Source organism: Cebus imitator, unplaced genomic scaffold (assembly GCF_001604975.1).
Source record: "Cebus imitator isolate Cc_AM_T3 unplaced genomic scaffold, Cebus_imitator-1.0 Scaffold594, whole genome shotgun sequence".
In the NCBI taxonomy this organism is placed as follows: Eukaryota; Metazoa; Chordata; class Mammalia; order Primates; family Cebidae; genus Cebus; species Cebus imitator.
The window spans coordinates 862344-877250 of NW_016107909.1; the positions used below are offsets into that span (position 1 = coordinate 862344).

The 14907-nt window shown below is 41.6% G+C and overlaps 1 pseudogene; it reads left to right on the forward strand.

Annotated features, from left to right (window-relative positions):
- The first annotated feature begins 9637 nt into the window (after positions 1-9637).
- Positions 9638-12204, forward strand: LOC108294634 (annotated as a pseudogene).
- The last annotated feature ends 2703 nt before the right edge of the window (positions 12205-14907 follow it).

Below are 14907 nucleotides of genomic sequence, written 5' to 3' on the forward strand. Positions count from 1 at the left end.
TAGGATGTCCAGAGGTGGGTATGCAGAATCAGTTAATTCAGAGCTTTGACTCAGCTTCTTTGATTCTACTAGGCTTTTCTTTTCTGACTAGAAGTTGGCTGTCAACATTCTAGGAGTCAAAGGTAGAAAGAATGACTTCTCATTATAGGTCTCTCTTTTCCATAACTCTCAGTACTTCCCCTTAAATTGGCCAGAACTGAGACACATGACTGACCCTAAACAAATCACTGGCAAAGAAAATTACCTGAACACTTTAAGGGAATAATTCATCTTGTGGGACAGGGCTCAATTTCCCTGAACACTTAGCAATCTGATAACTAAAAAAGAATGAAGGCTTTTTTTATTTTTTATTTTTGGGGTAGGAAGGAGGAAGAGAGAAAAAGAGATCTTTTTCTGACCTTTTGGGTCAGAAAACTGCAGTACCTGCCATAATCACCAATTAACTTTTCAAAACAAAATTTAGAGTATATAGGCTACAAATTTAAGTAGCACATAATTTAAATGCAATGCATAAAAAATAAATGCAGCTCTGAATACATAATAAATGACTGCATAATAAATGTAACTCTAAGGGAAAGGAACAGATTTTCATTGTTTTTAATAAATTAAATCCAAGTGTTTTAAACTCTAGTGGTTAGAATATTTATCTGATGTATAAGCGATAGGTTCTGCCTAATTACTTACTTTCTTGGGAGCTCTTGGCTCCCATTTTTTTTCTTCATTTATTTGTTTGTTTTTATAACTGGTTCATTGGATAAGTAATGTTCATACATTTAAAAAATTCTGGCCATCACTTCAGATTCAGAGAATAATTGTCAAGTTAGTTAATAAATAAATGGCAACTTAAAATGGATTTTCTATAAAGCTCATGAAAATTAATTTCCAAGTTTCTCACTTATTTCAGCCCAATCCTGTGGCCCGGGAAAATATGTTTTCACATGGTCACGTTTTTATAAAATCCACACCAAAAAAGGATATTTTAATTGCAATTGGTTAAGACTATCTCTTTCCACTCTCACTTTTCCTCTGTCACCCTTACCCTCAGATGAAGTGGCATTGGGATGACCATGTATATTTTTGGGATCCAGCCAAGGAGAAGTTGAATGAAGAATATCTTTAGACTGACTCTGGAGGGATAGTATGTGGTTCTTGGTCACTTTCATGTTAAGCTAAGTCATTGCTAACCATTGCAAGAAACTTCCAGGAAAAATACTAGAAAAAATACCCACCATAGTGACTTATCTGGCATAGGGACTGGAAAATGTAGGGCCAGAGTTTATATCATTATATGAATGTGTCTAGACATATGGTAACAGAACCACAAAAGTGGTAAGGATGAAAAAAGACATAAAATGTGCAGAAGCTTCTCTGTGGAAAATTATTACACATGTATACCCAAAGGTAATTCCCAGTATGACACACCCTTATGTAATCCCCTATCTTTGAGCATTACTGGAACCTGTAACTTGCTTTCAATCATACTTTGCCTATGGCAAATTAATAAGATGTCATTCCTTGATCAGGTTACATTACCAAGCAAAGGTGCTAGGATATCAGTCCTGTGATTACATTATATTATATAAGACTATCTTAGCAAACTGAAGTGAGAAATTCACCCTTAAGTAAACAGTCATGTTGTAAATGCCTTTGCAGAGAACTATGCGGCAGAGAATTGAGGACAGCCTCTAGGACCTGAGGGTAGCCTCCAATGAACAGCCAGGAAGAAGCTAGGGCCTTCAGTCGGACAGAGAAATAAATTCTTCCAGCATCCTGAAAAAGCCTGGAAGTGGTTTCTTCCTTAGTCAAACCTCAAGATAAGCACACAGTCTAGCAAGCCCCTTGATTATAGCCTGGTGAAACACTGAACAAAATATTCAGTTTGTACCTGGACTTCTTATCCATAAAAGCTGTGAGATAAACATGTATTGTTTTAAGACAGTAAGTTTGTGGTCATTTGTTATATTATAGAAAACTAACATGCTTAGCAGGAAAAGTGTAAGAAAAAGATTTGGTCTTTATCAAATCCTAGTCAAAATGGAAATTCTCTCTTTTCAGAAGTACACTGAACAATGCAGCAGCATATACAATTATAAACTCCCCTACATATTTTTCTTTTGGTTGGAAATGTGCAAGATCTAATTTATAAGAATTCCTGTGCTTCTAGGACACAAAACCATAGCAGTACTAAAAACGGCAAGTACATCTTTTTTTATGCATTGCAATGTGCCAGATTTCATGCTAGGATGTCATTAGAAATAAACAGTTGTAAAACTGAAAGAAAGTTTTCAAAGCTATCAATATATAAAAAACATAAAATATTGCTATACTAAAATATAATCAAGTAGCATGCACCTAAAATATTTTGGAAGAAAAAAAGCACTTTAGAGTTATGTCAAGCAGTTAATAAAAAAATGCTACATTATTTTTATAGATTTAATGATGTTTGTGGTATTTTCAGTAAAATGTTTTAGTTTTTGTTGTTAGAGATAGGGTCTCGCCCTGTCACCCAGGTTGGAGTGGTGTGATCATAGTTCACTGCAACCTCCAATTCCTGGGCTCAAGCAATCCTCCTGCTTTAGCCTCCTAAGTAGCTGGGACTGCAGGCATGCACTCCTATGCCTGGCTAATTTATTTTATTTTTATTCTCATAGAGTTAGGGTCTCACTATGTTGCCCAGGCTGGTCTCAAAACCCCTAGGCTCAAGCAGTCCTTCTGCCTTAGCCTCCTAAATAGCTGGGACTGCAGGCGTGCACTCCCATGCCTGGATAATTTGTTTTATTTTTATTCTTGTAGAGATAGGGTCTCACTATGTTGCCCAGGCTGATCGCAAAACTCCTGGCCTCAAGCAATCCTCCCAACTCAGCCTCCCAGAGTACTGGGATTACAGGCATGGGCCACCTTGTCTAGCAAACTATTTCCTTTTATACCCACTTACAGAGACCCTACCCATATAAAAACTTCAGACCCCAGAAATCATAGATCCTTCAAAAAGGAACTAAACTCCTACATTTTTGTAAGACCACTTTCCAAATTAACATGACAGTCCTGATAAAGTGATTCACATCTTATTTTCTATGCCAAACTTACCATCTCAATGATTTTCTCAGAAAGCTAGGATAGGGTCCTGCCTTACTCTAATTCTTGGGACTGAAGTCTGCTTTTTTTTTTTTTTTTTTTTTTTTTTTTTTTTTTTTTGAGATGGAGTTTTGCTCTTGTCTCCCAGGCTAGAATGAAGGAGTGCAATGGCCACTATCTTGGCTCACTGCAACCTCTGCCTCCCAGGTTCCAGTGATTCTCCTGCTTCAGCCTCCCTAATAGCTAGGATTACAGGTGCCCGCCACCATGCCCAGCTAATTTTTATATTTTTTGGTAGAGATGGGGTTTCACCATGTTGGCCAAGCTTCTCTCAAACTTTTGACCTCCACCCACTTCAGCCTCCCAACATGCTAGGATTACAGGCATGAACCACTGCGCCTGGTCTGAAGTGTGCTATTAAACCACCATTAACTGGGGAGGACAGGCTAACTGATGGCAGGCATTCCTGCTGCAAACTATATACCAGTCTATGTACCAAAATTGCTAATTCTAGATTGCTAATTACTATGCTCAACCCACCTGATAGAATGTATCTTGCTATACTCTAATCCATTTCTTCCTCCATCACTAGTTGCTCCCCTGAACTTTCCATTATTTATCACTAAACATGCCAATTGTGTTCTACTTGCTAGGATGGACTTTCTGTCATTAACAGCTGGCTCCTCTATAACAGCTGCCTACCCCAATAGATATAGTCCCTGGAACCAACTCCTCAAAGTCTTCCCAAGTCCATTGCTATCAGATAACTATTCAATGACCAGCTAATTGACAAAATAAAACCATCATCAGAATAGCACTCTCAAATTCAACAGAAAACAGATTCCAAATAAACAAATATGCAAAAATTGACAAATATCCATCATAGGAGAGTACTCTTAAATTCCCACTACTAAATTTTAAATCTTCCTAAACTACATTTTTTTCCTCTGTATTTTCATATCTTGATGGAAGACTTGTCCCTGCTCCTCTTAAAGATGAACCCCTCTACTTATGCTCTAGCTATCTTACCCTCTTACACTTCAAGAACATAATTTCTTCAACTATTCCCTATTTCTCTCTCTTACACCATCGATCTTCCTGTTTTTACCAAATTATTCCCACTGGCATGTAAAAATGCTTTCTTATCCTGAATCTTCAAAAAAAAAAAAAATCCTTTTCAACCATATATTCAGTTTCAGCTTCATTTCCTACCATTTCTAAACTCCCCTTCATGGAAAACTTCTCAAGTTGTTCAAACCAGATAACTCCCCTTCTTTACCTCCCTTTTAATTTTCAATGCCTGTTAACTTGCCTTTTTTTTTTTTTTTTTTGGAGATGGAGTCTCACTCTGTTGCCTAGGCTGGAGTGCAGTGGCACGATCTTGGCCCACTTCAACCTCCACCTCCGAAGTTCAAGCGATTCTCCTGCCTGAGCCTCCCAAGTAGCTGGGATTACAGGCGTGCACCACCACACCCAGTTAATTTTTGTACTTTTAGTAGAGACGAGGTTTCACCATTTTGGCCAGACGGGTCTTGAACTCCTGACTGCAAGTGATCCGCCTGCCTCAGCCTCCCAAAGTATTCAGATCACAGGCATGAGCCACTGTACCCGGCTCAATTCATGTTAACTTGGATCATTCTATGACTACTTGGTTGAAACTTTTCCTAAGCTCACCAAAGATCATCCTACTATCAAAAGAAATCAAGATTTCTCTTGTCTTCACTTACTTTAATATTCAAACAATTTTTCATTCCTCTACAAAGAGCTCAGGTGGAGGAAGACTTGGCCACAGAGGGTGAATAATGGAGTAGGGGGATATGGGAAGAGAAAGACTGACTTGGGACAGATCACATAACAAAGTAGTGAGTCAGGAGATTGCCAAGCACCAGGGAACTACATGGAAGCTAAATTGAAATCTTAGTCAGGGTGGGCTTCTATAGCAAAATACCATATGCTGGGTGATTTAAACACAAGATTTAATTCTCACAGTTCTGTGGGCTGTAAAGTCTGAGATCAGGGTGACCAAATGGCTGGGTTCTGGTGAGGGCCATCATGGCTTGAAGATTGTTGCCTTTAGCTGTATCTCGCATGGGAGTGGGGGAGAGAGAGAGAGAGAGACAGCACACTCTGGTCTCTTTTTATAAGGATGCTAATCCCATCATGAGGGCCCTGCAATCACAACCATATCTGAAGCTACCTCCCAAAGGCCCTACTTCCTATAATACCCTCACATTAGAGGTTAGGGCTTCGGCAGATTAATCTGGGGAGACACAAGCATTCCATCCATACAGTGTCTGAAGGCCATGCCTCCCTCTTCAAGTAAGTAAATAACATCCCTCACTAAGATGCCCCATTGCTGTTTTTCTTTTCACTGTATAGTGATGTCCTTCCATTTTCAGATATCTGCGTATCATCCATTTATCATTCATGAAAAGAGTCATCACCCTAAAACAGTGTTGAGCCCCCATGTGAATATCCTGTGTGAAAATCCCTGTTTTCATCAGTCTAGTACTTTTTTAATTCTTTACACCCTGAGGAGTGGTAGTGGTGTGGAAAAGAAAGCCCAGCATCAACACTTGAGTAGAACTGGACAGTGATAAAATCCTATACCAATTCACTCCCTATTTGAGACACTCAAAACCATCTCCTGGTTTTCCTCCTACCTCACTAGCAGTTCTTCCTCAGTGTTTTTGCTTTTCCTCTTCTACCTAACATTTCTGTGGGCTCATATTTAGGGATTCTTGGTTTGTTTGTTCTCTCCCCCTTGGGAATATCACTCAATCCTGTATACGTATGTGTTTGTACATATGTGTGTGTGTGTCTGTGTACAAAAACATGCGTATATATATGTGTGTATATATATATATAATTAAATGTATATATTTAGCTCAGATGTCTCTCATGTGCTATGGATTCATAGATCCAAATTCTACTTGGTTTCTCCAAATGCACAGCCATTAGATACCTTAAACTAAGTAAGTCTATAATGTTATAATGAACTCTCTATCTCTCCCCTAAATAACTTTCTCATCTCTTCTTCCCATCTCAAGGAAGGCACCAACACGGCCCAGTTTTTTCAAGCCAAAACCTGGGATTCATCCTCTATTCACCTTTCACTGGTGTCTTATATCCAGCCCATCAAAAAGTCGAATTGATTCAGTCTGCAAAATATTTCCCAAATCTCTATCTCCATTTCCCAAGTCTCCATTTCACAAATTTGTATCTCCACTGTTACTGATCTAGTCCAATCTGTCATCTCTTCTATCACCTGATTTCTTCTCACTGATTCCCTCTTGCTCTCCTATAAATAATTCTCTGCTATGCAGCCAGAATGCACTTTTCAAAACACAATTGAAATGTAACTCACCTACATAAAATCCTTAATGACTCCCCATTGCACATAAAGTACAATCCAGATTTCCTTCCTTGATATTCTAGAGAAACTGAACAATTGTTCCTGGCTTCAGGCTGAAAGACTTTGGGACTTGAACAATGTAACATTTTTCTTTCTCCTGGGAAAAGACAGAATTAATACAATGTCATCATTATTCCTAAAAAATAACACAGCAAGGCCTATTTTATACTCCAGGGAAATATATGTGTATATATAATATATATTTTATAGATACAATAGATCTGTATTTAATAGATATAATGTATATACACCTATATACACATGAATATATACATGTATATAGACATATTTAAACATATATACATGTGTAATACATATACAAAATATGTTACATATATGCATATATATAATTTATATGTAATATAATTATATATTAATTATAAATATGATTTATATATAATTTATTATGCATATAGATATCAATATCTATAATTTTATATATATACATAAGAGAAATAAAATATGCAAAGCTTTGCAAAATTCTCTGATATTTTTGTGCAGAAATTATACAAGTTTGCTATATCAAGGTTTTTATTAGATAATAGAGAAAAATACTACCTTTATCGGTTAGAATGCTTTAAGCTACAAGTAACTGAAAACATGACAAAAAATTCCTTAAGCAAAAAGACATTTACTATTTCACATAATAACCAATCCCAGGGTGAGCTGATTCAGAACTCCAGTGAATTTAGGACTGCAACATATTCACTCTATCAGTTTTTGATCTCAAGCTTCTTCATGATGGTCAGGAGAAACCTCTAACAGCTGCAAGTGTCACTCCCTCATAGAACAAATCCAAAGACCCCAAAAGGAATATTTCTTTAGTGTGCCTGTTCTTATCAAAAGGAAGAATCTTCTTTAGTCACCCATCTATAAGACTATCCCTCACCTATTATTCAGAATTTCCTCACATGCCAGCAACTAAGACAATCCACTCAAAGACATTGGGATTATGATTATTTTAGACCAATTGTTACAGGACCACCAAGTCCATATGCCTGCTGTGCAGTAGCAGACCAATACACTGAGACAGCAGAGTTAGCAGCAGAGAGTTTAATGATTAAGAGACAGTTGAGCAAGGACATGGGAAAAACCTTCAAATCCATCTCCATGAGGAGTTCTGGGCTGGGGTTTTTAAGGGAATTACGGAGACTGAGGGGCTGGAAAATTGGGATTGCTGACAGGTCAGGGGAAGAGATGACATCATCGGGATGTGGAAACTGCATTCTTTAGTGATTGAGGACTTCATGGGGTCCTTCAGACCTGCTGGCATCAGTAGTTTCACATCAATGGAACAATACTGCAGTCATAGCTGAAGACTGGGCTTGCCTAGACCACAAGTTGGTCATGCCAAGAGTGCCTTTGTTCACTATGTATAAGGGTGAAGAGATGAAATAAGTGGATTATTCAGAAGCATGGATGACCTGGGAAAGATTATGAGGCAATGTGGATTTCGGAGGATGAGAGAAAGAAGGAGAGAAATATAAGTTGTCCATTCCTTTCAACTTGCCACATCTTAGCATAGCTCATCATCAATTTAAATTGTCAGTGTCTGATTAGATCGTCTTTACTTTCAAAGGTCATCACTCCTACATAACTCATGTGTGCCTACAAATTATTTTCTATTTTCATCCATAAAAGTAAAGGAATTAACAAACAGAATGACCTATAGATGTGTATATGCATGAGTGTGTGTGTGGAGAGAGATGACAGAAGGAATAAACTTAAGCCTGGTGATGGTGGCTCATACATGTAATCCCAGCAATTTGAGAGGCCCAGCCAAATGGATCGATTGAGGTCAAGAGTTCAAGACAAGGCTGGTAAACACGGTGAACTCCACCTCTACTAAAAATACAAAAATTACCCAGAAGTTGTGGAGGGCACCTGGAGGGCTCCTGTAATCCCAGCTACTCGGGAGGCTGAGGCAGGAGAATCGATTGAACCCAGGAGACAGAGGTTGCAGCAAGCAAAAGGTAATCATCCCTGAACTTGAACCTGAAATACCTGTTGTATTTACAAATTCCCAAATAACTTGGCTTATGCTCCTCTGGCTTTGTTTTGAACACTCTTTCTCTTACTGACTACAGTATAGCTGCATTACCAGGCAGATCCTGATGCATTTATACCATAAAGCCTAGAAAGTCATTTTATATACTTTTATTATTATATTTTGAAGTTATTATATTTTGTCTCCAGTCACTGTTGCTTAAGTAGTTAAGTCAAACAGTAAAGCATAAAGATAGTAGTGTTAGCAGCAGAGGCCCCAGCGGGCCCCAACTGGTCCCAAGCAGCAGAGGCGACAGAGCTGAATGGCTCCCTGAGCGCTGGATGCCTCACCTGGAGGCCATCAGCAAGCTGGGCTGCTAGCACATGCTGAAAGAGGCAGTGAGGCCAGAGCACCAGCCAGTGCCCCTGAGCAGGCCTGCAGCTGCCCTGCCTGCTACTCTGCCTGGCTGACCCAGTGAAGCAGCTATGTTGCCTGGGGAAAATACCCTGGCGTTCGTCGTTGCATGCCAGGAAAATTTAAGACACAGACACACACCGGGAATTGTGGAATGGGGGTTTAATAGGCAGAAGAGAAGAGAAAGAGAAACAGCTCTTTTTATAGAGAGACGGGTCTCCAAGCAGAAAAGACCGGCTGGTCAGCCAATGCTCCCAATTTTACTATAGTCAGGTTTGAGGAGGCAGTGTCTGATTTACACAGGGCTCACAGATTGGTTCCGTTGTGAGTGGAGAAGGCTGGACACCCCACCCTAATCTCATTATGCAAATGGACTTTCCAGTTGATACCGGCACCATCTTGTCTGCTCCTTACTGTACATGTAGCTGCCAGAGAAGGGAAGATGGAGCCCCATCTTGAACATGTCTAGTCCCTAGTTCCTGCCGGCATTCACCCCTACAAGCTTCCAACATGCTTGTCTATGTCTGCAGCTCAACTTTACAGGCTGCTCTTTGTTACAAAATGATTTGGGGTTGCTTTTCCTTAAAAAGAAAAGCCTTACCAAGGATTCCCATACTCTTACTATTAACCTAAATAATTGCTTCTTTATCACCAGCAGAGGGTGAGGCACTCTGACTGCACACCTGCTGGGCCTAGGCCTGCAGCACACCAGGTGGCCCCCATGAGGCTCTAGAGAGCAGGCAGCCATGGGAAGTCTGCAAGGTGCTGTACAGGGTACTCTGCAGCTGTCCCACCTTGCAGTGGGTTTAGGAGACACTTCATTCATTCCCTACCTGGACATCGTGTGTTTCCATTGATGAAGAAGAGTCAAATTCTGCAAAATATTTGAAGAGATTTATTCTAAGCCAAATTTGAGCGACCATGACCAGTGACACAGCCCTCAGGAGACCCTGAGAACATGTACCCAAGGTGGTCGGGGAGCAGCTTGGTTTTATACATTTTAGGGAGGCATGAGACATCAAGTACATTTGAGAAGTACATTGGCTCGGTCCAGAAAGGCGAGACAACTCGGGGTGGCGGGGGGCAGGGGATGTGGCAGAGCTTCCAGTTCATAGGTAGATTTAAAAATTTTTTGGCTGACAATTGGTTAAGCTTATGTAAAGACCTGGGATCAATAGAAATGCAACAAGAGGTTGTGGAGACCAAAGTTTTATCATGCAGATGAAGCCTCCAAGGTAGTGGGCTTCAGAGACAATGGGTTGTAAATGTTTCTTAGACTTAAGATTTCTGTTGATGTGAATGCTGGAGAACTCCATTCAGACGGTTGGGGGGGGGGCGGTGCTTAGAATTTTAGTTGTGGTTTACACCATTAGCTCAGAAGTTCATTGATAATATCCCTCAAGTCTGACAAGTGGTGACCACTTCCGGTGGTGTTACTGCAGCTCAGACCTAAGTTCTTTGGCTCACTCATAAGTAAAAATCAACACCAGCTCAAATAGGAATTTATTTCAGGCAAGGTTTAACAGCCTTGTAGCTCTAGCAGCACAAGAGAGCGGAGTACAGAAAAGGAGTCCTGATGTTAGCACCCAAAAGGGCTCTGCTCTTGTCATTTTAAGGAAATTGAGGCAGGAAAAAGGAGCAATGGGTAGACAATGTTTAGGCAGGGTCTTCTCTGCACCTACAAATGAGGTCTCGTGGCCAAACATGAGGCACATGTATCAGAGGCATTTAAATTCCATCTTGAATAGGCGCTGGGCACTAAGTACAGGTCACAAATACCTTGCTGATAAAAAGGAAGTGGTAAAAAAGCCATCCTCCTGGCTATACCAAGACCCTTTCTTCAAGGTCCTTACTCCTGAGAGACCCTGGACTGTTGGATTAATTATCTCTTCATTTCTTTGGATGGGAAAAGAAATCACTGGTTAAAGCTTTATCAACAGACATTATCAGCTCTTTAATGATTGCAGAATAGGGTACTTTATTTTCTAAAGAGGAGAGAGTTCCTGCTGCCCACTGCAGGGAGGCCACCAACAGGACAGCAAAGATTATAACCCTGCAGAAGACCCTGAAAGTGCTCACCTTTCTCAAGTTCTTCATTTTCCTCACTTCCTTCTTCCTGAACTATTCCCATGCCAGGGTGGCCACCACCTGGTTCCTTAAGCAGATGGTCCTGGAGCTTTCAGAGAACCTGAAGAGGCTGATCAAGCACAGGTCTTGCACTTGTACCCACTGCATCAGCACCATAGACTGTCGACCTGGTTGGATGAGAGGTTCAACCTGACCATGCAGCTGCGGGTGACTGCCCAGAACGTGCTCTTGGATGATGACACCTACCTATGAAGGCAGAGGCTCCGGAGAGATAAGAAGCCCAATAACTTGAACAACACCATCCAGGAGTTCAGAGTGGTACCTGGGAATGTGGACCCTGTGCTGGAGAGGAGGTTTGTGGGCCGCCTGCACTGTGCCATTGTGGGCAACTTGGGCAACCTGATGGAGTCTTTGTATGGGCCTAAGATAGACAGTCACAATTTTGTGCTCAGGATGAAAAAGGCACCCACAGCAGGGTTCAAGGCCAATGTCGGGAGCAAAACCACCCACTATCTGGTATACCCTGAGAGCTTCTGGGAGCTGGGGTAATATCAGCATGGTCCTGGTGCCCTTCAAGACCATCGACTTAGAGTGGGTGGTGAGTGCCACCACCATGGGCACCATTTCCCATACCTACACCCAGGTGCCTGCGAATATCACCAAAACAGGTTAAGATCCTGATCCACCACCTGGCCTTCATTTCAAGTATGTCTTCAACAATTGGCTGCAGAGCCAGGGGTGGTAACTATCCACTGGCATCCTCTTACTTATCTTCTCCATGACCGTCTGCAATGAGGTGGACTTGTACAGCTTTGGGAAGACAGCAATGGGAACTGCACCACTACTGTGAGAACATCCCATCTGTGGGGGCCTTTTGCAAGACGGAGGTGCATGACACAGACTTTGAGTCCAACGTGATGGCCTCATCAATAAAATCCAGATCTTCAAGGGCAGAAGATGGAATGAAGGGTTGAGGATGGACACACCCTCATGCCTCTGCATTTCCAGCCCCAGAATCTTCCCGGGGCCAGTCCATCCAGGAGCTTGGAGGGCCAGCCTTGGGTGTGTGCCCAGGTGCCCTTGGCAGCATCTTGCACCCAGCCATTGCCAGCATCTACTCAGCAAGGTCACTAAGGTCTGCCAGCCTGACAGAGTAGGTCTCAGGACCTGTCTTGGGTGGGGACAACGTATCCCTACTGCTGGCCCAGGGCTGGGGAGGCACTAGGAAAGGTTCAACCTCCGCACATTAAAATCATTTTGGCTCCTGGGGTGGGTTCGGGGAACAAATGTGGAAGACACCCATATTCTGAGAGACGTGACACCCATATTCTGAGAGACATGGGAAGGAGAGCCAGCCTATAAGGTCCTAGGATCAAGGTTAAACACTGCATTTGACCTCAGTGCCCACATGGATTTTCCTTTCTTTTCTGCACTAAAGCTTTTGAATAAACTTTTATTCCTGCTCTGAAACTGACCTTTGTCTCTTTTTCTTTCTGTCTCTTTTTCTGTAAAATTCTTTCTTCTTAGGTGGTAAGAATTGAGGTTACTGCAGACCTGCATGAATTCACTGCAGGTAACTCAGATATCTTCCATCAGTAACAAGAGGAGTAACAGAAACCCTAGTGACCACACAAACTCAAGAAAATCATATAAAGCATAGAAAGAAACACTGAGACTCTACCACCCTATCTCCAACAAGGATCAGCTGAAAACCAAGAAGAATTACTCCCTATGCCAAAAGGCAGGCAAAAGGATCCCAGTGGCATCTACCAACACCTTGGACAAGTACAGTTCTCGCTAGTGAAATCCCCTGCAGTTCTCATAGGCCCTCAGCCCAGCTGAGGGAGCTGCTTAGAGTCCACACAGCTGTTCTCCTCAAGAGAAGGAACCCACAATGTATCCTACCCCTGCAGCCCACTGCATAATGTTATTGAGGAACTGGAACCACTGCAGAAAAGCAAGTAGAATCACTTGCTCTAGGACCAAGTAGTCATGGCACCCCTTCATGTGGAAGGCTAAACCACCTTTGAGCCACTCCCACCCAGTAGCCCAACATCTCAAAGATACACTATGAGCATGTTACATCCTTTTCTACGGAGCCAAACAGTGGTGGAATTGCTCCACATACCTCTTCCCTCTTCCGCTCAGCCAAAGCTGAAGCTTCACATTCTCTCCTGGGGAAATGGTGCTTTGTAGAACAACTCCGCCTACCTTTCTCAGCCACAGCTGCACCTTGCCCCTAGGGGACTAAGTTGAAACTGTGCACTGCCTCCTGAGGAAACAGTACTTTGGCAGAGCCATGCATCCCAGGGAAACTGTGCCTGTGCCAACCATGGCAGTCATGGCCCGTGGGTCTGAGCTGAAGTGGCACATTACCCTCTGGGTAATTAGTGCCTTGGCTGAGCTGAGCAGCTGCATATTGCAGCACTGAGCTGACACAGTACTTCACATCCCAGGGAAGCAAAACAGTGACTGAGCTGAGACACCTCAGGCTACAGGCCAAACTACTCTAGTAGCCTGCTTCCCCAGAAATGGACTAGTTCCCCAGAGTATGAGCTGCTGAGATACCCCTCTCTCCAAGGAGTGGAGACATCACTGTGCTGTTCCCTGCCCCCAAGGTCCAAACAACAGCCATGCTTTCCCATTCCAGGGTACTTGGTGCTGCTGCACCTGGCCTCACAGAATGAGGAATACTGCTGAGCCCCACAGTCTCAGGGTCTAGAGTCACTTCTACAGAGTGCCTAATCCCCAGAGACCTAAGTTGCCACTGAGCCCTGTTGGTTTAGGCTCCCAAATTACAGCCATGCCTTGCACTCTGGGCTCAAACTTTCCAGAGTTGGGCAAGGTCTATGCCTTGCCCCTTAAGGATAGAATAACAGCTACATTGTGACCCCTGGACCCAAACTGCTAGGTGGTGCTTCAGAGTCACAGATCCTGGTGCTATAGGCAACCTACATCTAGCACTTCCAAAGAGTAAACCCTATACCCTAAGACCTGGAGATAGCAATTCCAAAAATGAACCAAATAAAAATCCTGCAGCTGAAGATTCAATAAATGAAATATGAGATATGGTAAAGATCTTCAACAACTGACTTGACCAAAGAGAAGAAAGACTTTCTGGACTTGAACACAGGTCATTTGGAATTACTGAATCATAGGAAAAAAAATTTAAAAAGTGAAGAAAGCCTATAAGTCTTATTGGACACCATTAAGCGAAAAACATTTATATTATGGAAATTCCAGAGGAAGAAAAGTTGAGAAAAGGCATAGAAAACTATTTAATGAAATAGGTGAAGACCTCCCAAGTCTTGGAAGAGATACGGACATCCAGATCCAAAAGCTCAAAAGTTGTTAAATGGATTCAACCTAAAAATGTCCTCCCTAAAACACACTGTAGTCAAAGTTTCAAGAGTCAAAAACAACAAATGAATTTTTAAAAATAGCAAGAGGAAAGCATCAAGTCACATATAAAAGAATCACCATTAGACAAATAGCAGATTTCTCAGCAGAAACCTCAAAGGCCAGGAATGAATGGGATGATACATTCAAAATACCAAAAGAAAAAACAATTGTTAGCCAAGAATACTATATCCAGTAAATCTATCCTGCAGAAATGAGGAAAAAAAATAGTATTTGCCAGACAAGCAAAAACTGGGGGAATTTGTCACCATTATACAACCAATGCAATAAATTATCAAAGGAGTCATGCATCTGGAAACAAAAAGACAATAATCAGCATCGCAAAAACACACAAAAATGTAAAACTCACCAATAGAGCAGATACACAAAGGAAAAAGATAAAAGAAACAATGTTTATCATTACATAAAATCACCAATCTGCAAAAGTAAATAATAAGATAGAAAAAAAGGAACAAAAGCTATGTAAAATAACCAGAAAACAATAAACAAAATCACCGGAGTAAGTTGT